Consider the following 25,129-nt stretch of genomic DNA (forward strand, 5'->3'; position numbering starts at 1 on the left):
AAAAAAAAAAAAAAGTGGGGGAATATCTTTACCTTCAGGAAATCAACTTGTATACTGGTAAAATACATGATAACCTAGCATGTGTAGCTCTATTCCTGTCAAAAAATGGGAATATAGTCAGGAACCTGCTACCAGCATCTTCTGGAGATTCCTATTTAAAGAATATAGTAACAGAGACCCCAAAATCACTTTATTTTCCAGATAGAAATAGAGAATGAGCCATTTTGCAATTTAATTATAATAAAATGTAAGAGAAGAGGCTTTAGAAATATAAATCAAACCAATCAATCTGAAATTCATCTTGATTTAAAATTTTGCAAAACAAAAATGCCACATAGAAACACAACAATCTCTAACCTCAGTTACATATGTTCAACATCCCCACATGTCACTCATTCAAATTAGAAGCTATTATTTTTCAACAAGACTTCTTAGCCAAATGTCTGATGTGAGTAGCTGTTTTAGAGAAAGACAAACCGACCCTTTACTTTCACTTACCCACAAATAGATAAGTGGAGGAAAATCACAAGAGAGAATCAGGCTCTTATTCTCTACCATGCAGGCTTGCTGGGAACTCATGCATTAGGTAACACCAGGGCAAAAGCTGAGACTTGGTCAAAAGCTACATAATCATAGCTGTGGTCCCCTTCTATATCCTTCCATCCATCCATCCATTCAATACATGCTGACAACATTGAATATATTGTCTACTTGAGGTGAGAAAGCATCCCCAAAACACTGTCCATTCATTTCATTGAATGAAATCACATTGAGAATACTGAGGAAATACCCTGTTTTTGTGCCCAATTTTCATCTTCCTAACCCTTCAAAATACTTAAACCCAAACTGGCACCTCTAAAGCTCAAGATGAATTTATTCTGCTTTTATTTTGACAATGCCAACTGTGTTGTAGTTGTTGTTTCTGTAGTTGACTGTACCAAATGTTAAAAAAAATTAATGCTTATTTGGATACTTATACAGATACTATTTTTTTTCTGTATAGTTATCTACCAGGTCACAAATAGAAAATTAGGCAAATTTGAGAAGCAATGCCATTACTGGTAAAATGCTTCTGTGACTCAGCTTCTGCCTCTTAGAAGCCATTTTCCTTATTTACGTGTGAATTGTGCATATAGTAGCATCTCACTACTCCAGCAACTAGAACCCTAGATTCCCTCAAATCTAGGGTTCTCACGTCACAGGCCATGAGCTCCCTCTGTGGAGGAATCTCAGTGAGATTCACAGAGGGAGCTCATGGCCTGTGACATGTCTCCTAAGAGTCTATTATACCCAGAAATAAAATCTCTGTTAGCACAGCTGTTCTGAGAAAGCAGAAAGAATACAGAAGATTGAAGAGGAATAGGGTCATAGTGTCCCTTCTTCAGGAATTTTCCAATGTGCTGTGTGCCTGTTAAGTATTCTGGGAGAGAGCAGAACTGGATATCCATGTATCCTCAAACAATGGCACTCACTGTTATCTTCTATACTTAGAACCAGCATGATATCCAGGAAGAGCATGGGATTTTGAGACAATAGCTGTGGATATAAATTCCAGATTTTTTGTCTTAAACTAGTCATTCAATATTCTAGTCCCTGAATTTCTTAATTCGTAAATTGAAATTATGGTTATCCATTTCAAAGAACTGTGGTTTAAGCTAAGTAAAAGAAAGCATGTACTTAAAGGAGGCAAATGCAGAACTTGAAGATAGTGGGTGCTCAGTAAACATTACTGTTCTTCTTTTTGTTATTAGAGAAGAAATATGGGTTGGCATGGGAGAGAAATGCAACAGAATATAATTGGATCAGGTAGACCCCAGCAAGAAGAACAGCCCCCATCACATTTCTTTTTATTTTGTTTGAAAGAGCTTGAGGATAGCCCTGCACTTTTGTTTAGTCTTCACACTATATATGATGGGGTTCAGCACAGGGAACAGCCAAGGAAATGGATGTTGGACAATAGTGGGTGGACATATTGGTGAAGCCTTGTGGAAAAATCTGTGGACAACTGAAAGAACAACCCAGGGAATGCAGAAGACTGCAACTGCCCCATGAGATCCACAAGTGTTGAAGGCCTTCCTCCGTCCCTCTGAAGAGATGATATTTAGTACACAGTGGATTATCAGGATGTAGGAAAGCACAACACATGGTGTATCAACCCCGGTGACCAGAATGAGAACAGCTAAGCCTCCATAGCTGTTCATCCTTGAATCAGAACATGCAACCTTAAGCACATCAGGGTGGAAGCAGTAAGAATGGGAAAGGACACTGACTGTGCAAAATGACAGTCTCTTAATGAGAAAGAGGGATGGACAGAGGCTGATCAATGTTCTTAGGACTATTGCTACACCAATCTTTAGAATTCTGGAGTCTGTCAGGATGGTGGCATATCTGAGGAGTCTGCAAATGGCAACAAAGCAGTCAAAAGCCATAGCCATCAGTACTGAGGATTCCATAAAGCCAGAGCTGTGGAGGAAAAAGAGCTGGATGATACAGGCATTGAGGGTGATTTCACGTGCACTGAACTAGAGGACACTGAGGGTCGTGGGCATTGTGGAGAGGGTCAGCCCCAGGTCAGTGGCAGACAGCATGAAGAGAAAACAGTACATGGGTTCATGGAGGTTTGGCTCCAGAATAACAACCAATAGGATCATGCTGTTCCCTAAGAGAGCAACTGTGCTCAGAAGTAAGAAGGGAATTGAGATCCAGATGTGGAAGGCCTCCAAGCCCAGAGAAGCCTGTTAGGAGAAAGACTGGGAACTCAGATGTGGTGTTGCTGAGTTATGGCATGGTGAGCCGGTCAGTTAGTACCTGACTTCATTGAGCACCCATACTGAGCAGGGGAACTAAATTCCAAATCTATCTGTGTCTGTGAGATTGCTGGGAATGTTCCCTTCCAAATCTGTGGAGCCAGCCTGAGGGGAGAAAAATACAATAGCCCTCATTGATTCAGTCATTTAGCTCCTGAAGCACTTCTCACAGTCATCCTCATCCTATCTCACAACAGTTTTGGTAAAAAAAGAAAAAAAAAGGATCAGCAGATCTTACTACCTTGCACTGTAAACTGAAAGAGGAAAAAGAGCTGAGATTGTGGTACACTGCTGATGGATCCCATCCTACTGTCATAGGAAGTTCACTACATTTTCATCAGTTGTGACAGCCAGAGACAGGAACCAGGCAAAGTCTCCAAGATTGTGGAGGGAGGATTGGCATTAAATTCTGAGTTGCAGTTATTCCTCTTTGTGCAGATAACTGTCCTTCCTACTAGAATCAGATCCAGAAAGAGGAAAAATCCCCATCTGCTTTCCTTTTGCCTGAGTCTCAGCTCTCCTCTTCCCTGCAGTCTGGATCTGCAGCAGCTCCTTACCTACTCCAGGGTCCTGCAGTTTCACACACACCCAGGCTGAGAGAGGAATTACAAGTAATCCACAGGTCAGGGCTTTATATTGAACCCCGCAGAGACTTGTTCAGTTTCCCCAGGTCCATCAAGATTGGAGAAAAGGGAGAACTTTGAGAAAAAATAAATAAATAAAGCATGTTTTGCCAAGTGGGCAAGGGATTGTCATTCTGAGTAAGATTTCCTCAGGCAAAACCCTAGTGCCTCCCCAGTAAGATCAATAAGATGGAGCCCCTGATCTGGAGACATGTCCCTGAACAGATCTATTAGACAGTAAAATATACTAAAACATACTGAAAACATATCCCAAAGGAGTAGGGAATGATCTTGCAATTTTTAGTGAAGTTTAGAGAACTGTATCTGGTGCTTAATTATAGTTATCTCCTGCTTCAGTCATTTATCACCTCATGAGGCTGTTTGTTAAAAGCTGCATTCTATTTGCAGAATTTGAAAGGAAAAATATTTGGGCTGAAGGTTTTTATGTATAGTGAATTAGGATTTGTAATGATAATTATGAAAATAATGAAATAATGTACAATAGCTAAGAATTTGAAAAATCATGTAAGTAAAGTCAATTATGAGAAAGAAATAATCTACTAGGCAATGAGAAATACCCACTAAATTTAGAGGATGGTACAAAATACTGTTAATTTATCTACTGAGTTACTTGTAGCTAATGAGTCTCGGACAATAAGTATACATATCAAAAGGAATAGTCATTAATTGTCTGTGTTCAAGGAACTTTAACTACAGAGTCTCATCTATACCTAGATATGAAATTGGGGACAAGATCTTGAACTTCAAGCTGATATCATAAGATGAGACATGGAGTACTTAAGAGAGAGGATAAATACATTCTTTAATTTGTTAACAATGCAAATTATGGCTAGTACAGTGATCAACTGTCTGCTCTTTCCCAGAACTGAAGGGTTTCTTGGAATGTGAGACTTTCGATGACAGTCCTGGGCAAACTGGGATGGTTGGTTATCTTACTAGAGGGCTGAGGGCAGCAGATTGTATTTTGCAGAGATGGTCACACCAGTATATATCAACCCGCATGCATTTCTTACAAGCTACACTGACACCTGTCTATCAAGAAATGAAGTCTATGTTGCCTCCCCTTGAATGTGGATGGGCCTGTGACACTGGCAAAATTGATGCTTTGTGACAACATTCAAAATCTTCTCTTTTAGCCATCTTGAAATATGCAACACATTTACAATAGCCCAATTTGATCATTATACTATGTACCCATGCATTGAAACATAATATTGTACCCAATAAATGTGTATAATTATTACGTGTCAATTAGTAAAAATTTTTAAAGAATAATGCTATGTGCCTATGTTAGTTTCCCAGAATTTCCATTACAAATTACCACAAACTTGGTGGCTTAAAACAAATCAAATGTACCATCTCTGTTCTAGAGGCCAGAGTCCAAAATCAAGGTGTCAAGAGCCCACACACTCTCCAAAGGATCCAGCAGAGAATGTTTCTTTGCCTATTCCAGCTGTCATGGCTTCAGATCTTTCTTGGCATGTGGCTACATGATGCTAATTTCAGCTTTTATCTTCACATGGCCTTCTCCTTTTCTGTCTCTTAAAAGGACAATTGTCATTGGATTTAGGATTCACCTGGTTCATCCAGGATGATCTCATCTTGAGATCATTACATAATTATATCTGCAAAGACCCCTTTTCCAAATAAGGTTATATTCACAGGTGCCAAAGATTACAACTTGGGCATAGTTTTTAGAGGTACACCATTCAATCCGCTAGAGTATCTTTTAAGGCTAATTCTGATTCCTACAGATTCCTTCTGCACTCAGAACACTCACCTTGGAAACCAGCCACCATGATGTGAAGAAACCAAGCCGTGTCATGGAAAAGCCACATGTATGTGTTCTGATCACTGCCCCAGCTAAAATGCTAGCCAACAACCATTATTAACTGCCAGATATTGTAAATGAGGAGGCCTTCAGATGACTTCAGTCTCCAGCCTTTGAATTATACTAATTGATCCTGTTCCTGAATGCAGCAAACTATGCTTTACCAAGCCTTGCCTGCACTTCAGAGTTGTGAGCAATAAAATGTCACTATTTTAAACCACTAAATTTGGGGTATTAGTCCATTTTCACATTTCTGATAAAGACATACCCGAGACTGGGCAATTTACAAAAAAAAGAGGTTTAATTGGACTTAAAATTCCATATGGCTGGGGAAACCTCACAATCATGGTAGAAGACGAGGAGCAAGTCACATCTTATATGGATGGCAGCAGGCAAAGACAGAATGAGCACCAAGAGAAACAAGTTTCCCTGTATCAAACCATCACATCTTGTGAGACTTATTCACTACCACGAGAACAGTACGGAAAGACCTGTCCCCATAATTCAATTACCTCCCACCGGATCCCTCCCACAACACATGGAAATTATGGGAGATACAAGATGAGATTTGGGTGGGGACACAGAGCCAAACCACATCATTCCACCCTGTACCCTCCTAAATCTCACTTCTTCACATTTCAACACCAATCATGCCTTCCCAGCAGTCCCACAAAGTCTTAACTCATTTCAGCATTAACTCAAAAGTCCACAGTCCAAAGTCTCATCCAAGATAAGGCAAGTCCCTTCTGCCTATGAGCCTGTGAAATCGAAAGCAAGTTAGTTACTTGCTAGGTACAATGGGGGTACAGGCATTGGGTAAATACAGCCATTCCAAATGGGAGAAATTGGCCAAAACAAAGGGGTTACAAGCCCCACACAAATCCAAAATCCAGCAGGGCATTCAAATCTTAAATCTCCAAAATTATCTCCTTTGACTCTATGTCTCCCATCCGGGTCACACTGATGCAAGAGGTGGGTTCCCATGATCTTGGCATGTCCGCCCCTGTGGCTTTGCAAGGTACATTCTCCCACCTGGCTGCTTTCAGAGGCTGGTGTTGAGTGCAGCTTTTCCAGGAGCATGGTGCAAGCTATTGGTGGATCTATCATTCTGGGGTCTGGAGGATTGTGGCCCACTTCTCATAGCTCCACTAGGTGGTGCCCCAGTAGGGGCTCTGTGTGGGGGCTTCAACCCCACATTTCCCTTCTGCACTGCCCTAGCAAAGGTTCTTCTTGACAGCCCCACCCCTACAGCAAACTTCTGCCTGGGTATCCAGGCATTTCCATACATCTTCTGAAATCTAGGCAGAGGTTCTCAAACCTCAGTTCTTAACTTCTGTGCACTTGCAGGCTCAGCATCACATGAAAGCTGCCAAGACATGAGCCTTGCACCCTCTGAAGCCACAGCCAGAGCTCTACATTGGCCCTTTTCAGCCTTGTCTGGAGCAGCTGGGATGCAGGGCACCAAGTCCCTAGACTGCACACAGCACAGAGACCTTGGGCCTGGCCCAATATACCACGTTTTCCTCCTAAACCTTCAGACCGTGATGGGAGGGGCCACAAAGTTCTCTGACATGCCCTGGAGATATTTTCCCCATCGTCTTGGGAATTAACATTTGGCTCCTTCTTACTTATGCAAATTTCTGCAGCTGGCTTGGATTTCTCCTCAGAAAATGAGAATTTCTTTCCTATCCCATTTTCAGGCTGTAAATGTTCTGAACTTTTATGCTTTGTTTTCCTTTTAAAACCGAATGCCTTTAGCAGCACCCAAGTCTCCTCTTGAATGCCTTGCTGCTTAGAAACTTCTTCCTCCAGATACCCTAAATTATCTCTGTTAAGTTTAAAGTTTCACAAATCTCTAGGGCAGGGGCAAATTACCACCAGTCTTTTTGCTAAAACATCACAAGAGTCACCTTTGCTCCAATTCCCAACAAGTTCCTCATCTCCATCCAAGACCACCTTAGCCTGGGATTCATTGTCCATATCATTATCATCATTTTTGTCAAAGCCATTCAACAAGACTCTAGGGAGTTCTAAACTTTCCCACATTTTCCTGTCTTCTTCTGAGCCCTCCAAACTGTTCCAACCTCTGCCTGTTACCCAGTTCCAAAGTCACTTCCACATTTTCAGCAGTGTCATGCTCTACTGTTACCAATTTACTGCACTAGTCTATTGTCATGCTGCTGATAAAGACATACCCAAGACTCAATATACAATATTGAGTAAAAAACTCAAGGAGCAAAAATGTATGTACTGTTTAATTCAATTTATACAAAGCTCAGTTACTGGAAAAAAATACAGTGCTTCAGTAAGGAGGCTGGTTGCCATTGAGGAGGTTTTTACTTGAAGGAGAGATGTCAGTAATGCTCTGTGTCTTGAGCTTGGTGATGGTTAATGGTTCTATTCCATTTGCTAGGATTCATTAAGCTAAGGAATATGCTGAACAACTTGATAACAATAAATTTGAAAACTTAGATGAAATTTGACATTTTCTTAAAAATAGTACTTAGCAAAACTAATGTAAGGAAGAAAGAAATTAAAACATTAATTCAAAAAGTTTTCTGAAATGAAATATTCAGCTTCAGAGGTGTTTGCTAGTGAAATATCCAAAGAATGTAAGGGAAAAATAGAAAAATAAAATAAAAAATACTAATTGTACAAACACTTCTAAAGTGGGTAAGAAAAGAATACTTCCCAACTTATTTTGTGAGTCCACAAAACTTGAAAGGGCATTACAAAACAAGAAAAATTAAAATGAAAATTCTCATTAACTTAGAGGCAAAACTTTCAAACAAAATGTTATCAAAAATAACTCAGTAAGAATATTTAAAAATCATGCAACATATCTTACCACATTAATAAAATAAAAACTACATTATTCTCCATATGAAAAAAAGTGATGAATCTAAATTGATATTCATAGTAACTTAGTAAACCAGAAATAGAAAATTTCTCTTCAAAAATCATACTTAATGTTGAAATGCTTAAAGTATTCCCTCTGCATTTGGTCACAGGATAATGATGCCTAACATCACCACTTCTACTTGACTTTGTATCCGAGACCTTAAGAATTGAAATGAAGCAAGAAAAGTAAAATACCTCAGCAGAGTAAAGGAAAAGAAAATAAAACTTAAATTATTCACAGATGACATGACTGTGCATTTACATAATCAGGAAGAACAAGAGGCGTAGCACTACATACAATAACTGACATGAAAGAATAAATGATTATTAGTAGTTGGTGTTATTAAGCAAGATGACTGGATACAAAAAAAAGTATTAAATTACCAATTGTATGTCTATAAATCAATAACAAAAATAAATTTCTAAGATGATATTATTTAAAATAGCATCAGAAATCATGCAACTGGGAATCAAATATGTGAAAGGTTTGATAGAAAGAACTATTAATCATCAGAAATTGAAAACACATACACATATTTATCATGTTCATGAATTATAAGGTTTAATATTTTAAACAAGTAAGTTCTTTCAAAAATGGCATATATATGCAATCCCGAATCAACATTTTAGCAGGTTTTCCTACAGTGGTTATTCTAAAATTTATGTGAAAATGTGAAGTATATAGAATTGCCTAGGCACTGCTGCAAAAGAATAAAGTTGAAGCTTTATTCTTATAATACCAGGCATCAAAGCATATTACAGAGATAGTGCAGTACTGGTGCAAGGAAAGACACATAGACAAATGGGACACACCAGGAAATCTAGAAAGAAATCCACATATAGGCATTTGATAGATACCAAAAGTGATATCACAATGCAATAACAAGAGAATGTTTATTTTAATAACGAATACCAGATCTATTGGATATCCATGTGGAAATCAACGACATGATGAAGTGATGACAAAGGTAAAAGGGCACAACTCAATGGAAAATAGGCAAAAGACTTGGAGAGGCATTTCTTAAAAGGGAGTATCCAAACAGCACAAAATATATCAAATGTTGTTTCACCCTATTAGTCATAAAGAAATTAAAATTAAAACTCCAATGAAGTATCAGTGAACACCCATAAGAAAGGATAAAACAAAAACAGAAATAACACTTATAGAGAAAGATGTGAATTGATTTGAACTGCCATGCACTGCCATATACACTGTAAGAGTATATATGGCTATACACAATTTCTGTGGATAACTTTTTGGCCATATCTACTAAAGCCAAACATAAACCTACTCAGTCATCCAACAATTCCACTCTCAGGTATATAACCATTGAAAAGGTATGCATATGTTATGCATATGTTTTTAAATGCCAAGCACAATAATATTCATAGCAGAATTATTCACAATAGAAAATGGGAAAAACAACAATATCCATCAACAACAGAATGGAAAAGTTAATTAAGGTGCGGTATAGTCATATGCTGGAACATTATAAGGCAATAAAAAGCAAAGAACTATAACTGTACACACTCTGTGGAAGAATTTCTCAGACACAATGTTGATATAAATACAGCACTGATCCGATCAGATAACATCCAAAAACAGGCAAAACTAACCTATTTGGATAGAAGCGAGGAGAGTGATCACCTTTGAGGAGAAAGGAATAATGGCTGAAATATCTTAAAAGGTGGTTTCTTCTGTTAGTAATTTTTCATTTCTTTATCTGGATGGTGGTAACATAGATGTATTCAAATGTGAAAATTCAACCAGTTTGCTTGTAATCTGCATACTGTGATGTATGTATACTTCAATAAAAGAATTACTTACAAACATTTAAGGATAAATTCTTTATTTTACCTTCTATGCCTATGGCTTTCAGAAATGACCTAGGTATAAAACTGTCTACTTGGGAAAATATTTTAAAATCTTCAGACAAATCTGTGTTTGAATTTTACCTCTGATACTCACTATCTATATAAACTTTAACAGGGTCCTTAACCTTTATGATTCTTAACTTCTAGCCATATGAAGTTAAGACATCATTGTTTACTTACAGTAGCTAGAGGGGACCAAATCTCATGGCACATAGGTGCTCAGTAAATGAGGTTACTATGCCTAATCTTCATTTCACGTCTGAGGAAACTGAGATTCAGAGACGTTAATCAAATTTTCCAAAGAATTACAAGTAGCTATTGGAAAAATCAGGATGAAGAGAACCTAGAATTCTGTCCTAGTACCCTTGTATTTTAAGAATTTTCAATCTTTATATCACAAGTCCCATTGTCCAAGGGTAATTCAATTGGTGTGTGGTAAGCATAGTATACATATTTTTCAAGTTTAACTGCTCAACATCACTAATTGTATTAGTCTGTTTTCACACTGCTATAAAGAACCACCTGAGACTAGGTAATTTATAAAGAAAAGAGATTTAGTAAACTCACAGTTCCACAGGATTAACAGGAAGTATGGCTGGGAAGACTCGGGAAACTTACATTCATGGTAGAAGGCAAAGAGGAAACAAGCATGTCTTACCATGGTGGAGCAGGAGAGAAAGATGGCAAAGGGGGAAATGCCACACACTTTCGAACAACCAGATATCATGAGAACTCACTTATTATCATGAGAACACAACGGGAAATCTGCCCCCATGATTCAATCACCTCCCACCAGGCCCCTCCCCTAACACTTTGGGGATTACAATTTGAAATGAGACTTAGGTAGGGGGCACAGAGCCAAACCATATCACTAATCATCAGAGAAGTACAAATTAAAACCACAATGAGATATAATCTGGAACCAGTCAGAATTGCTATTATTAAAAAGTCAAAAAGTAACACATGTTGGGGAGGATTTGGAGAAAAGAAAATGCTTATACAGTCTTGGTGGGAATATAAGTACAATCTCTATGGAAAACAGTATGAAGGTTTCTTAAAGAACTAAACATAGAACTGTTATTTGATCCAGTAATCTCACTACTGGGCATCTACTCAAAGGAAAAGAAATTAGTATATAAAAAAGATACCATCACTCACATGTTTATCACAACACTATTCACAATTACAAAGATATGAATCAACCTAGGTGTCCATCAAAGAATGACTAGATTAAGAAAATGTGGCATATGTGCACAATGGAATATTACTTGGTCACAAAAAAGAACAAAACTCTGTGTTTTGAAGCAAAATGGATGAAACTGGAAGCCATGACCTTAAGAGAAGCAACTCAGAAATAAAGTCAAGTACTGCATGTTCTCAGTTATAAATGAGAGCTAAAAAATGTTTACACATGGACATGGACTGTGGAATGATAGACACTGGAGACTTGGGGGAGTGAAATGAGCATGAATAATAATAAATTACTTAATAGGTACAATGTACATTATTCACATAATGGTTACATTCAAAACCCAGACTTCACCACTATACAATATATGCATGTAACAAAACCATACTTGTACCCCTTAAATTTATACAGAATAAAGGCCTGGCTCCTTCTCTCTCTCTCTCTCTCTCTTTCTCACTCACTTCCTCTCTTTCCATGTACTCTCTGCACTCGCTTGACTACCCTTCACTTTCAGCCATGAGTGGAAGCAACATGAGGCCCTCACCAGAGGCTGAGCTGATGCTGACACCATGCTTTCTGCACAGCCTGCAGAACCATGAGCCAAATAAACCTCTGTTTCTTTACAAATTACCCAGCCTCAGGTATTCTTTTACAGGAACACAAAACAGGCTAAAACATAGATCATCAGCTGGGATGCAGTTACATATGATAAATCACTGAGCAGTAAAATCAATGTGCAGAAGTGACAAGCATTGTGATACATCAACAACCGGCAAGAAGAGAGCCAAATAATGAATGAACTCCCATTCACAATTGCTACAAATAGAATAAAATATCTACGAATACAATTAACAAGGGAAGTGAAAGACCTCTTCAAGGAGAACTACAAACCACGGCTCAAGGAAACCAGAGAGGACACAAACAAATGGAAAAATATTCCATGTTCATGGATAGGAAGAATCAATATCATGAAAATGGCCATACTATCCAAAGTAATTTATAGATTCAATGCTATTCCCATTAAATTACCACTGACATTCTTCACAGAATTAGGAAAACTATTTTAAAATTAATATGGAACCAGAAAAGAGCCCGTATAGCCAAGACAATCCTAAGCAAAAAGAACAAAGCTGGAGGTATCACACTATAAGACTTCAAACTGTACTATAAGGCTACAATAACCAAAACAGCATGGTACTGGTACAAAAACAGACACATAGACCAATGGAACAGAATAGAGAACTCAGAAATAAGATTGCATATCTACAACCATGTGATCTTCAACAATCCTGACAAAAACAAGCAATGGGAAAAGGAATCCCTATTTAATAAATGGTGCTGGCAGAACTAGCTATTCATTTGCAGAAAATTGAAACTGGACCCCTTCCTCACATCTTATACAAAAATTAACTCATGACGGATTAAAGACTTAAATGTAAAACCCAAAACTATAAAAACCCTAGAAGAAAATCTAGGCAATACCATTCAGGACATAGGCACAGGCAAAGATTTCATGATGAAATTGCCAAAAGCAATTGCAACAAAGGAAAAATTGACAAACAGGATCTAATTAAATGAAAGAGCTTCTGCACAGCAAAAGAAACGATCATCAGAGTGAACAGGCAACCTACAGAGTGGGAGAAAAAATTTTGCCATCTATTCATCCGACAAAGACCGAATATCCAGAATCTACAAGGAACTCAAACAAATTTACAAGAAAAAAACAAGCAACCCCATTAAAAAGTGGGCAAAGGGCATAAACAGACACTTCTCAAAAGAAGACATTCATGCAGCCAACAAACATATGAAAAATAGCTCAATATCACTGATCATTAGAGAAATGCAAATCAAAGCCACAAGGAGATACCATCTCACACCAGTCAGAATGGCCATTATTAAAAAGTCAAGAAAGAGAAGCTGGTGAGGTCGTGGAGAAATAGGAATGCTTTTACATTGTTGGTCGGAATGTAAATTAGTTCAACCATTTTGGAAGATGGTGTGGTGATTCCTCAACCAGAAATACCATTTGACCCAGCAATCCCATTACTGGGTATATACCCAAAGGGACAGAAATTATTCTGTTACAAAGAAACACGCACATGTATGTTCACTGCAGCACTGTTCACAATAGCAAGGATATGGAGTTAACCCAAATGCCCACTAATGATAGACTGGATAAAGAAAATGTGGTACATATAAACCATGGAGTACTATGCAGTCATAAAAAGGAATGATATCATGTTCTTTTCAGGGACATGGATGAGGCTGGAAGACATTATCCTCAGCAAACTAATGCAGGAACAGAAAACCAAACGCTGCATGTTCTCACTTATAAGTGGAAGCTGAACAATGAGATCACATGGACACAGAAAGGAGAACAACACACACTGGGGCCTGTCAGGGGGTGAGGTGGGGGCAGAGGGAGAGTATTAGGAAAAATAGCTAATGCATTCTGGGCTTAATACCTAGGTGATGGGTGGACAGTCGCAGCAAACCACCATGGCACATGTTTACCTATGTAACAAACCTGCACATCCTGCACATGTACTCCAGAACTAAAAATAAAATTTAAAATTCAAAAACAATTAGCAAAAAAAAAAAAAAACCCCACAAGCACTACACCTCTGAATTCCTGTAAGTCAGGAGTCTGAATACAGCTTTGCTGAGTTTTCTCCAAAGGCTGTGTCTCATTTGAAGCCTTATTGTGGAAGGCTATCCTTCCAAGCTTATGAAGTGTTGCTAGATTCTATTAGTTCCTTGTGGCCTGTTGAGTTGAGGGACTCAGTTTCTTGCTACATGTTGGCTAGGAGGCCATGTTCAGTTCTTGGCTGGTTGTTAGCTAGAGTCCACTCTTAGTCTTTTGCCACATAGGTTTGCCAAACATGGAATCTTGATTCACCAAAAACAGATCTTATATGACATACATGTGATGATATCCTGTCAACTTTGCCATACTCTATTGGTTAGAAGTTAGTCAGAGGTCCTAACCACACTCAACAGCAGAGGATAAACACGGGCTGAGTCCAAGAAGGTAGGAGTACTCAGGGACTATTTTATTATTTTACAATCTGACCATCACAGATATTTGGGTGAAAACTCTAGACAGTTAGCTCTTTGAAGGCAACAGAGGTGAAACTTTCAATTATTTATTTCTGACTTATAAAATGATTTGATTATAGTTCATTTTTGTCGTGGAAGTATTAGTTAAAACAGTTGATGGGAATGCCAGGTAGAGAGATAGTGCTTGAATTGAACCCATCGCACTTTCAGCCATTAAAATTACTTGAACAGCAATGCACAGGAATAATAGCAAAGTAGAAATCAAAGAAAAATAGCTGAGTGAGGAACAAATTACTGGTATTATTGAAACCTAAACAAAAACAAGACTGTCTCCACAAATGTGCAGCTTCTCTATAAAGGAGAAACAAAAGGCTTGAATGTGAGACTTTTCTTATGAAACTAGAATTAGTAGACTGTAAAGTGTCTGCATCCATTAGTCAACTGCCTACACTGACAAAAATGAAAAAACTCTCCCAAGAATCAGGTGCTTGAATGTATTAATGCAAGAAAACAGCAGGGAACAGAGTAAGAATACATGCACATGAGAACATCATTCATTCATGGTAACCCTAGCTACTAGCAAAACAGGGCCAAATTAACATATCAGGAGCTGACACATTTACTGGGGGAAAACTCAGTGTTTGAAAAAGGATGGATCTGAGAATGGACATCTATCATTCTCCCTATGGTTCAATGTGGAAATGTAAGCATAGGAGCCTAGAGACTGGGTGTAAAGTTTTCCCTCTTTATTGTGACCATAATGATCCCAGTGAACAGTGGTTTCTTTTCCTATCTTGCCAGCACACTTATAATCCAGAGACAATGATGTACATCTCTCTCTATTCCCCAATGCTATGAACAGTGTGTAAATTTTCTATTTATATGTATCATTTTGTTATTTTCCTTTGCATTTAATGTTCCTGTGGACCACAGGTCACTTGGATTAGTAGCTAAAACCCTCTGGGATTGCATACTCCTGCCTTCTAATTTTTATAGATGGGGGGGTTCTTTTTTTCTCTGTCTTTGGCTGCAGAGAGACATAAATCATACAAATAATCTCACAGCTCAATTCTACCTTACTATAAAGTCCATGGCTTCAGAACTGTAGTCTATTCTTCCTCATCTAGCAAAGACAGAGAAGGTTCCTCTTTCCACAAAAAGCTGGTAAGAAGGTAGATAGATGTATTTATCATGTTGACTTTTACTTTGTTACCTATTCACAAATAGTCATATGGGTTTATAGAAAAGTCAGATATCATGAGGGTTTGCCCTGTCCTCATCGATCCACATAACATGTAGATATACAACCTCTAGTAATTCATACTTAAATATTTTCATAATGTTTCTCAGATTGAATTGAAAATCAGGCAACTAGAGATTTAAAAGAAACCATAGAAATCTAGCATAAAGGGAACAGTAACTTGTATCCTTGCTACAGAGTATTTACTCTCATGAATTTGACACATCTAATTTTTTAAAGGCTTGATTGAAAAATACTAACATTATACTCTTGAATACTGCTATTATTTAATTTAATTGATTTGAACAATATAAATATATTAATTGACAAAATTATTTTTAGAATTTTACTTGAAAGAGGCAATATAGCATTTCTGTTTACTGAGCCGATTGCCCTTCTCATTCGCTGTCTCCTGAAAACGTCTACTGTATCCTGAAGCCAGCAGCCATCACTTTATACTTTCGAACAGCAGTAGATTACCCCCAAATACTTCACAGAGAAAAAGGTAACAATTTCCTCATATAACTCTCCACAAACTTACATATTTGACACTTACTCACTAGTGTCAGTGCAAACGATGGTCCTCATCTTTTTGAAGGTTACTCATGCTCTACATTTAATCACCTACTACTTTCTTAAGGACTTTTATATATCAATAAATTCTTCACATTCTATATTTTAAATTTCTCATTATCTGCTACATTTTTAACCTTCGTTTATAAACGTATCCATTTCTCTAATTCTGTCCCATCTTGCAAAAATTCTCCATCTACCTGATACCCCTTCTTTAGACATGGCCTATTTCTCCCCTTGCCTTCACTGCCTAGTTTCTTAAAATAAACCGTACCTCCACTGCTAATCCTTTCATTACCACACTGTAGCAGGTTTTCAATTTTCCACTGTTTTCTCTGGGGTCACTAATGGCTCTCAGCTGCATTTGAATTTTTTAATCCTTACTAGGCTTCACAACTCAAGCAATTCAACACACCTGTTCATGTAACATCCAGTCTTCACACCATGTTTTATTTTTTTCTTCTTTTTTAGACGGAGTCTCGCACTGTCACCAGGCTGGAGTGCAGTGGCGCAATCTCGGCTCACTGCAACCTCTGCCTCCTGGGTTCAAGCGATTCTCCTGCCTCAGCCTCCCAAGTAGCTGGGACTACAGACACACGCCACCACACCCAGCTAATTTTTGTATTTTTAGTAGAGACGGGGTTTCACCATGTTGGCCAGGATGATCTTGATCTCTTGACCTCGTGATCCACCCACCTCTGCCTCCAAAGTGCTGGGATTACAGGCATGAGCCACCGCGCCCAGCCTCTTTTGGTTTTCATAGTCCCCATAAAACAAGTCTTATCTTGCTTTAGTGTATATAGTGCATTCCAATCTTGTGGAGAGTTCTGTCCTCATTGTTTTTCCCTTATAATTCTAGTCTCTGAAGTTGTTTACCTATAGTGTTGGATGAAAATGATAAATATACATTGATAACTGCCAAACCTATATTCCTGGCAATTATCTGGAGATCTGTGTCTGCAGACTCACACCCTCATGGTCACTGAAGAACCATGGATATTTTTAAGTGGCTATTATTCATTGTACTCACAAAATATTCAAAATTGAAGATACTTATTTTTTCTCAGCTAAGTCTTTATTCAAATAATCTTACAATATGATGCAGCTTAATATTCTGTAAATGGACACTATCATGAAAACATGTAAAATCATACGGACATATTTCCCTTGAATTTTATGGTATAAAAACATATTTTTGTGAACTGTTTCTGATTATGAGTGGTAGATGAACATTATAATTTAATTTAAAGGTTTCCCAATGATGCAGATCTTATCTATGACCTTGGATAACTCTCCTAACTAAAAGAAAATGTATCTAAATATTTTACATAACACTTAATGTATCACTTCTATAGGATGGAAGCATTGTGAGGACAAATGCTGTAAAACCAGGACACCATGGAAATCCTAAGCAACTCAACATCTACATTTCCAACCTTCTTGTTGACCGGCATTCCTGGCCTAGAGTCTGCCCATGTCTGGATCTCCATTCCTTTCTGTTGTTTTTATGCCATTGCCCTCTCTGGGAACAGCATGATCCTGTTTGTCACCATTACCCAGCAGAGTCTCCATGAACCCATGTATTATTTCCTCTCCTGCTATCCGCCACTGATCTGGGCTTGACTGTTTCTTCATTGTCAACAACATTAGGTATCCTCTGGTTTGAGGCACGTGAAATCAGTCTATATAGCTGCATCGTCCAGATGTTTTTTCTTCATGGATTCACTTTTATGGAATCTGGAGTGCTGGTGGCTATGGCCTTTGACCGTTATGTGGCCATCTGTGATCCTCTGAGGTACACTACCATTCTCACTAATTCCAGAATCATTCAGATGGGTCTTCTGATGATTACACGTGCTATAGTACTAATATTACCACTACTTTTGCTCCTTAAGCCTATTTCTGTAGAATGAATGCCCTTTCCCACTTCTATTGTTACCATCCAGATGTGATTCAATTAGCATGTTCAGACATTCGGGCAAATAGCATCTGTGGATTAATTGATCTCATCCTGACCACTGGAACAGATATGCCATGCATTGTCCTGTCATATATCTTAATTATTTACTCTGGCCTCAGAATTGCCTCCCCTGAAGAATGGCACAAGGTCTTCAGTACCTGTGTCTCCCACGTGGGAGCAGTTGCTATCTTCTACATCCCCATGCTGAGCCTGTCCTTGGTGTATCGCTATGGTCGGCCAGCCCCCAGAGTAGTCCATTCAGTGATGGCTAATGTGTACCTGCTTTTACCCCCTGTGCTCAACCCCATCATCTACAGTGTAAAAACAAAACAGATCTGCAAGGCTATGCTCAGTCTGCTCCTTACAAAATGAACAGACATAGTTTAATTTGATACAAACCTGGCATAAATGACTTGCACTGTAGAAAAGCAAACTTGCTTTCTTACTGCCTATTGCATGTGAGTTTTTAACATACTTTTCATTCACCCAACAAATAGTAAATATGTTGTATATTTGCTCACAAAATATAAGTATGATATCTCACCCAAGACATTTGTAGTGGAATTAGGAAAATAACAATAATGAAATGATAAATAATACTCCTGGCAACTAACATGTATTGACTCATTGTTTCAGGCTAGGTGTTCTACTAACTGCTTTTAAGACATATTCCATTTATTCTTCCAAAACAGCCAAATGAAATATATATTACTATTAGTGATATATTACAGATGACAAAACAGATTTATAGACATTTAGGCCACCAAAGGCCATGTGAATAACGAGGCACAGTTGAGATTTGAACCCAGGTGTTCTGTATCTCAAATGCTATAATCTTCATCACTGTATTACATACTCTGCCAAAGTCATGTAGCAGAAATGTTTTAAGATCAAAAGTAAGACCTGGATCTCCATGGTTCCACCCTTTGTCTTAAAAAGTTGTAGTAACCTTCTTAGAATATACTTTAGCTGTTTTCTTCATGGATAATTCATAACACAAAAGGTAGAAATAGATATGTCATGGCATGTAAGTCACTATCCAGTGTTGGACAGTCCAAAGAAAAGCTTTAGGGGTGAGGCACACTTGCTAATTTATCACAGGGAATGGGAACTTGAGAGAACTAGAAAAGAATATAAAGTAAATTACAAGGAAGTTTGGGGCAGATGTTCTGAACCTTTTTCTGCACTATGGTCCCTTAGAAAGCTAATGAAATTTATGGACCTTTCCCCATAGATAAACATACTCACATTATTTTCCATAATTTTCAGAGTTTTCACAAATGCCATTAAAGACCTATGTGACTCCTTAACCAGCCAAAGAACCAAGGTAAAGAATTCATGGTTCTTACCTATACACAGTTTTACAGAGACAGACGCAAAATGTTTGGTTTCTGAAAAGGAACTTATGGTAACTCTTTGGATTTAAGAGACAGACAAGCTTAAAAATGTCAGTTGCATATAATGGCAGAATAAAATCAGAGGGAAATGGAGATGGAAACCTAAAGGCAGTCACATCAATTTTATTGCCACTGGAAAAGTAGTGATAGATGGAAGAAATGTTCCAGGTACCCCACAAATACTGAGGGCAGCAGTGTGCTGGAGAGAGCGCACACCCGCTTGCAAGAGCCTATTTTTGCATATCTTTCTAACTGTGCATTACATGGTGTCATATTAGTAGCTTGAAATCACTGATAATGATAATTTTTATACCATGTGAACTGGTAAAATTTTTTTTAAATATTTATATAATAGCATTGTTCAATTTAATTTAATAGCATTGAGAGATTTTTCTGTTTTTAAATATTCAGTTTATCAGCACACAGTGACTGCAGGTATATTTTATGTTCGACCTCATGGGAAACAACAAAAAATAAAAGATCAATAAAAAATATTACTGTGCACTCACAAAGGTTAAAATCTTGTGTGTGTAAAACATCAACATGAACAAAAAATCATGAAATAATGGACTTATTGGGGTGATAATTCATAATATAAAAGTAAAATTTTACCCTTTATGTTGACTTCTGAGTTGAAAGAGTATCCAAAAGTGCATTCTGGAGAGGACGATTTTGTAAGAAACTCTGTGGAAAAATGGAAGAAATATTATATGACAATTTTACTACTCATGGAAGAATTATCTTCTGAGTTTTAAGGTCTATCTGTACATAGGCATGAAAATTATGAAACACAAACCCTTTTTTCTTCTATTTTCTCTCTTCTTCAGCTTTCCCCAGGTGAACATAGATTATAAAATTTGTGTTAGTAGCTTTAAAAACACCTTTTGATAAAACAATGCCATTATGTAAATGAATTTATCGATATAGTTTACAAATTTGGCCACACTTTCTGACTTTTATATGTGAGAGTCTTTTTCTTGAGTAATTCTACATGCCTGCTAGCTGCTGGAACATCAGAAAGATAGATGTGGTAAAAGAATGTACTATATACCAACATTATCACAATAAGCACTCATTGCAATATTCCGAACCGATAGCACAGCCACCAGCAGAAAATTTTTAAATTGTCAGAGTCACTGCAAAAATGAAGGTAATAGAGAATGAGAGAGAGAAACTGTGGGAGGAAAGAAAAAAGGGAGAGAGAAAAAGGAAGGAAGGGAGGGAGGCAGGGAGGGAAAGGAAAGAGGGAGAGAAATTAAGGATGTAACTTAAATAAATTTCCAAATAGCCCATTTGTTACACCAAGCAAGGATACCCATTTACTGATGGTGAGTTAATTAAATCACTTTTTATTGTAGCAACAGAAAGTCTATAGCCAGAAAGAATGAACTTATTTAAGACGATTTCTATCTAATTGTTAGAGTCAAAGAACTCCTCAAATACTGTACTCAACCCAATCAGGTCTGTGATGTTACATCTGTGTCCTGGGAAAAATGTAGTACCATGAAACATTGAGTAGAAACACCTGGGTGAGCGACCCATGAAGACACTGATTATGCAAAAGTCCTTATAATCCTTGGGCTTGCAGAGGTGGCCCACACTCCTCTGGTAAGAACAATCATTTCCACCACTTCGCATAATTCTATCTCCTGGAGCTCTCTCCATCTCTTGTTCTCACCACCAGAGTGAACACTGGCATTAAATTCCAGCATAAATCTGTTGGGAATGTGCTGGGCCTAGTAAGATAAGAAAGAGACTATAACCTGAAGAATAGCAAAAATTAGCAAGCATTTTATGGCAAGAATCCATGAAATGCCCTCAGGATGGAATAGTGAGAATGGTTGATCAAGGAGGTCTGAATAGAAGACTATATTAGCAAGAATGCATCAATGTAGGGACATTTATTTGCAATACGAATTTTAACACCTTAACAAGAACACCAAGGAATGTGGCTAATTTACTATTGAGTGACAATTAGCTAGAAAAAGTGTTGGACAACATTCAGCATATTGGAAATGATTGTGCTGCTCTAGTAGATGGAAAAGGAAAGAATATAGAGGCTGATGAAAGTGTGCATGCTGGAATAGATAGACTGTAAAGGTGGAAGACTCACCATACATTTTCCATAAAAGTGCACAGAGGACACGTCGTTCAGAAGCCACTGGAAATTAGTTGTGAAAATGATACTGAGAGGTGACAGCATGCTGGCAGTCCTCACAGCCCTCACTTGCTCTGGGCACCTCCTCTGCCTGGGCTCCCACTTTGGCGGCACTTGAGGAGCCCTTCAGCCCACCGCTGCACTGTGGGACCCCCTTTCTGGGCTGGCCAAGGCGGGAGCCGGCTCCCTCAGCTTGCAGGGAGGTGTGGAGGGAGAGGCGCGAGCGGGAACCGGGGCTGCGCGCGGCGCTTGCGGGCCAGCTGGACTTCCGGGTGGGCGTGGGCTTGGCAGCCCCCCCCCCCCCGCCCACTCAGAGCAGCCCGCCGGCCCTGCCCCCCCGGGCAATGAGGGGCTTAGCACCCAGGCCAGCGGCTGCGGAGGGTGCACTGGGTCCCCCAGCAGTGCCAACCCACCGGCACTGCGCTCGATTTCTCACCGGACCTTAGCTGCCTTCCCACGGGGCAGGGCTCTGGACCTGCAGCCCGCCGTGCCTGAGCCTCCCACCCCCTCCATGGGCTCCTGTGCGGCTCAAGCCTCCCCGAAGAGCGCCACCCCCTGCTCCACAGCGCCCAGTCCCATCAACCACCCAAGGGCTGAGGAGTGCGAGCGCACAGCGCGGGACTGGCGGGCAGCTCCACCTGCAGCCCCGGTGCGGGATCCACTGGGTGAAGCCAGCTGGGCTCCTGAGTTGGGTGGAGATGTGGAGAACCTTTATGTCTAGCTCAGGGATTGTAAATACACCAATCAGCACCCTGTGTCTAGCTTGAGGTTTGTGGATGCACCAATCGACACTCTGTGTCTGGCTGCTCTGGTGGGGCCTTGGAGAACCTTTGTGTCCATAGTCTGTATCTAACTGATCTGATGGGGATGTGGAGAACTTTTATGTCTAGCTCAGGGATGGTAAACGCACCAATCAGTGCCCCCTCAGAACAGACCACTGGGCTCTACCAATCAGCAGGACGTGGGTGGGGCCAGATAAGAGAATAAAAGCAGGCTGCACGAGCCAGCAGTGGCAACCCGCTGGGGTCCCCTTCCACACTGTGGAAACTTTGTTCTTTCTCTCTTTGCAATAAATCTTGCTACTGCTCACTCTTTGGGTCCACACTACTTTTATGAGCTGTAACACTCACCACAAAGGTCTGCAGCTTCACTCCTGAAGCCAGCGAGACCACGAGCCCACCGGGAGGAAGGAACAACTCCAGACGTGCCGCCTTAAGAGCTGTAACACTCACTGCGAAGGTCTGCAGCTTCACTCCTGAGCCAGCGAGACCACGAACCCACCAGAAGGAAGAAACTCCGAACACATCCGAACATCAGAAGGAACAAACTCCGGAAACGCCACCTTTAGAACTGTAACACTCACCGTGAGGGTCCGCGGCTTCATTCTTGAAGTCAGTGAGACCAAGAACCCACCAATTCCGGACACAATACCAGCATCTCTAAGAAGCTGAGTGGTAGCTCTTTTCCGCTGATCACAGAGGCCAGCAGTAGCTGCAGTCACCAAGCCAAGCTACCCATGCATATGAGGAGGCCTTGACATAATAAAAGCCAGGTAGCAGTAGGTAACCACCAAAAGCCAGAGCTACAATTATCACAGGAACCAACAAGATCTGAAGGGTGGACAAGGGGGCTTAACAAGCAAGTTGGTGTGCACTTGGATAATAGAGCATAAACTCCCTGTTTCCAAACAGACAAGCAGCCAACAAGGGGCTAGGTAACATTTACCACAAAAAGAAGGCGAGAATAGAGGAGCAGGACCTGCCAGTCTTTGATGTAGGCTTGACCTTGAGTTAAAGAGAGAAGGAAGGAAGGAAGTTTGGGTAGAAAGAAGCATCCTAGAATGTGGCGCAGTTCTGAACGGATTTAGTCAATGTCATTGGATATCCTCTAATCAAAATACCTGTCAGCAGAGTTCTATACCTTCTAGAAATGGACCTTCCTCGGTTTCTCTGCCATGGTCAGTGATTGCCTAGAAATAGCTCCTGGGCAATGTGGCTTACATAGAATATGACGATGAACTAGGGCTGTTAGTGCCCGTGCTCTGACATATGAAGAGAATATTTTAATAACCATCACATTTGTTGAATTAAGAGGAAAATAGGGAAGGAGTTACAAGGAGAAGCAAGCAACCAAATCTTGAGACAAAGAGAAGCCAGAGCAGCTGTGAGTTGCTCAATAGACGTTTGAATGTCTTCATGTGTCTCCCTTGAAGTTTCAAATACTCAGGAAATGGGGTTTCAGCATAAAGGATATATGAAAATGTTAGTATTCTTTGTTTTTGTTTTTTTGTGTGTGTTTTTTTTTTGAGACGGAGTCTCGCTCTTTCGCCCAGGCTGAAGTGCAGTGGCACTGCACTATCTCTGCTCACTGCAAGCTCCACCTCCTGGGTTCACGCCATTCTCCTGCCTCAGCCTCCTGAGTAGCTGGGACTACAGGCGCCCGCCACCGCGCCCAGCTAATTTTTTGTATTTTTAGTAGAGACGGGGTTTCACCGTGTTAGCCAAGATGGTCTGGCTCTCCTGACCTTGTGATCCGCCTGCCTTGGCCTCCCAAAGTGCTGAGATTACAGGCGTGAGCCACTGCGCCCGGCCCAGTATTCTTTGTACATATTTTTTGTAGCTCAGAAATTATTTTGAAATATAATGTTAAAAATCATGCTAAGAGAGCATCTCTTTAGCCCTGCTTGGGTCACATACCTGTCTAGTATTAACCAATCAAGTCATGTGCACAGGCCCAGTATATTGGGCCCATCTCTATTCTGGGGACACTTACCAGAAAAAGGGAAATATTTTTTGCCAAAGAACTAGCCAATACCACTCATATACCTCTCTTTATCCAACAGAGTGCACTAAGAACATTTAATTAATGACATATTTTAAGGCAATGGCCATTATCCTGGGGATTAAACTGAATAAGCAAAAAAATATTGTCAACTTTAAAAATTTCCCTTTTAGCAAAACTGCTTAAGGCAAAAGTACTAAGGATTACAAAATCATGATTGGATGAATAACAAAACAGTTACATGAAATTATGGAGTAAACAAATTTATTAACCTGCCACATCTTTCCTGCAGGTCAACAGAGACAGAATGAGACATTTTGAAGAAAAGATTAAAAAGTAATAAACATTAAAATCTTACTTTATTAGGCAGAGGCACAATAAAATATCCCTTCTGTGTAATTTACATGCTTTATAAAATTCTCCTGTTTATTGCATTATAAAATTACTTATTCTGACAACTTTAGGAATCCAATTTTTATTTTAGGAATCAAATTTAATACTAAATACTTTAATATTAATAACAAATAGTGCTACATACTATTAAACTTTAAGATAACTAATAATTATTAATCTGTGACAATTTAGGAGAATTAAAAAATGTGCAAAATCATCTACAAAAAATCTACAGCAACTTGTCTGTGTTTCCTTATTCATTGCTATTTTGTTAAACAGAAAAGAAACCCATTAGCCAAAACTAAGTTCCACATAATTAT

General features: G+C 39.2%; 2 pseudogenes; one reads left to right on the forward strand and one right to left on the reverse strand.

Annotated features, from left to right (window-relative positions):
- Positions 1 to 1,902: 1,902 nt before the first annotated feature.
- LOC129484554 (olfactory receptor 51F1-like) lies at positions 1,903 to 2,787 on the reverse strand (annotated as a pseudogene).
- Positions 2,788 to 17,497: 14,710 nt separating this feature from the next.
- Positions 17,498 to 18,452, forward strand: LOC129484540 (olfactory receptor 51F1-like; annotated as a pseudogene).
- The last annotated feature ends 6,677 nt before the right edge of the window (positions 18,453 to 25,129 follow it).

The sequence above is a fragment of the Symphalangus syndactylus genome, chromosome 6, assembly GCF_028878055.3.
Source record: "Symphalangus syndactylus isolate Jambi chromosome 6, NHGRI_mSymSyn1-v2.1_pri, whole genome shotgun sequence".
Lineage (NCBI taxonomy): Eukaryota > Metazoa > Chordata > Mammalia > Primates > Hylobatidae > Symphalangus > Symphalangus syndactylus.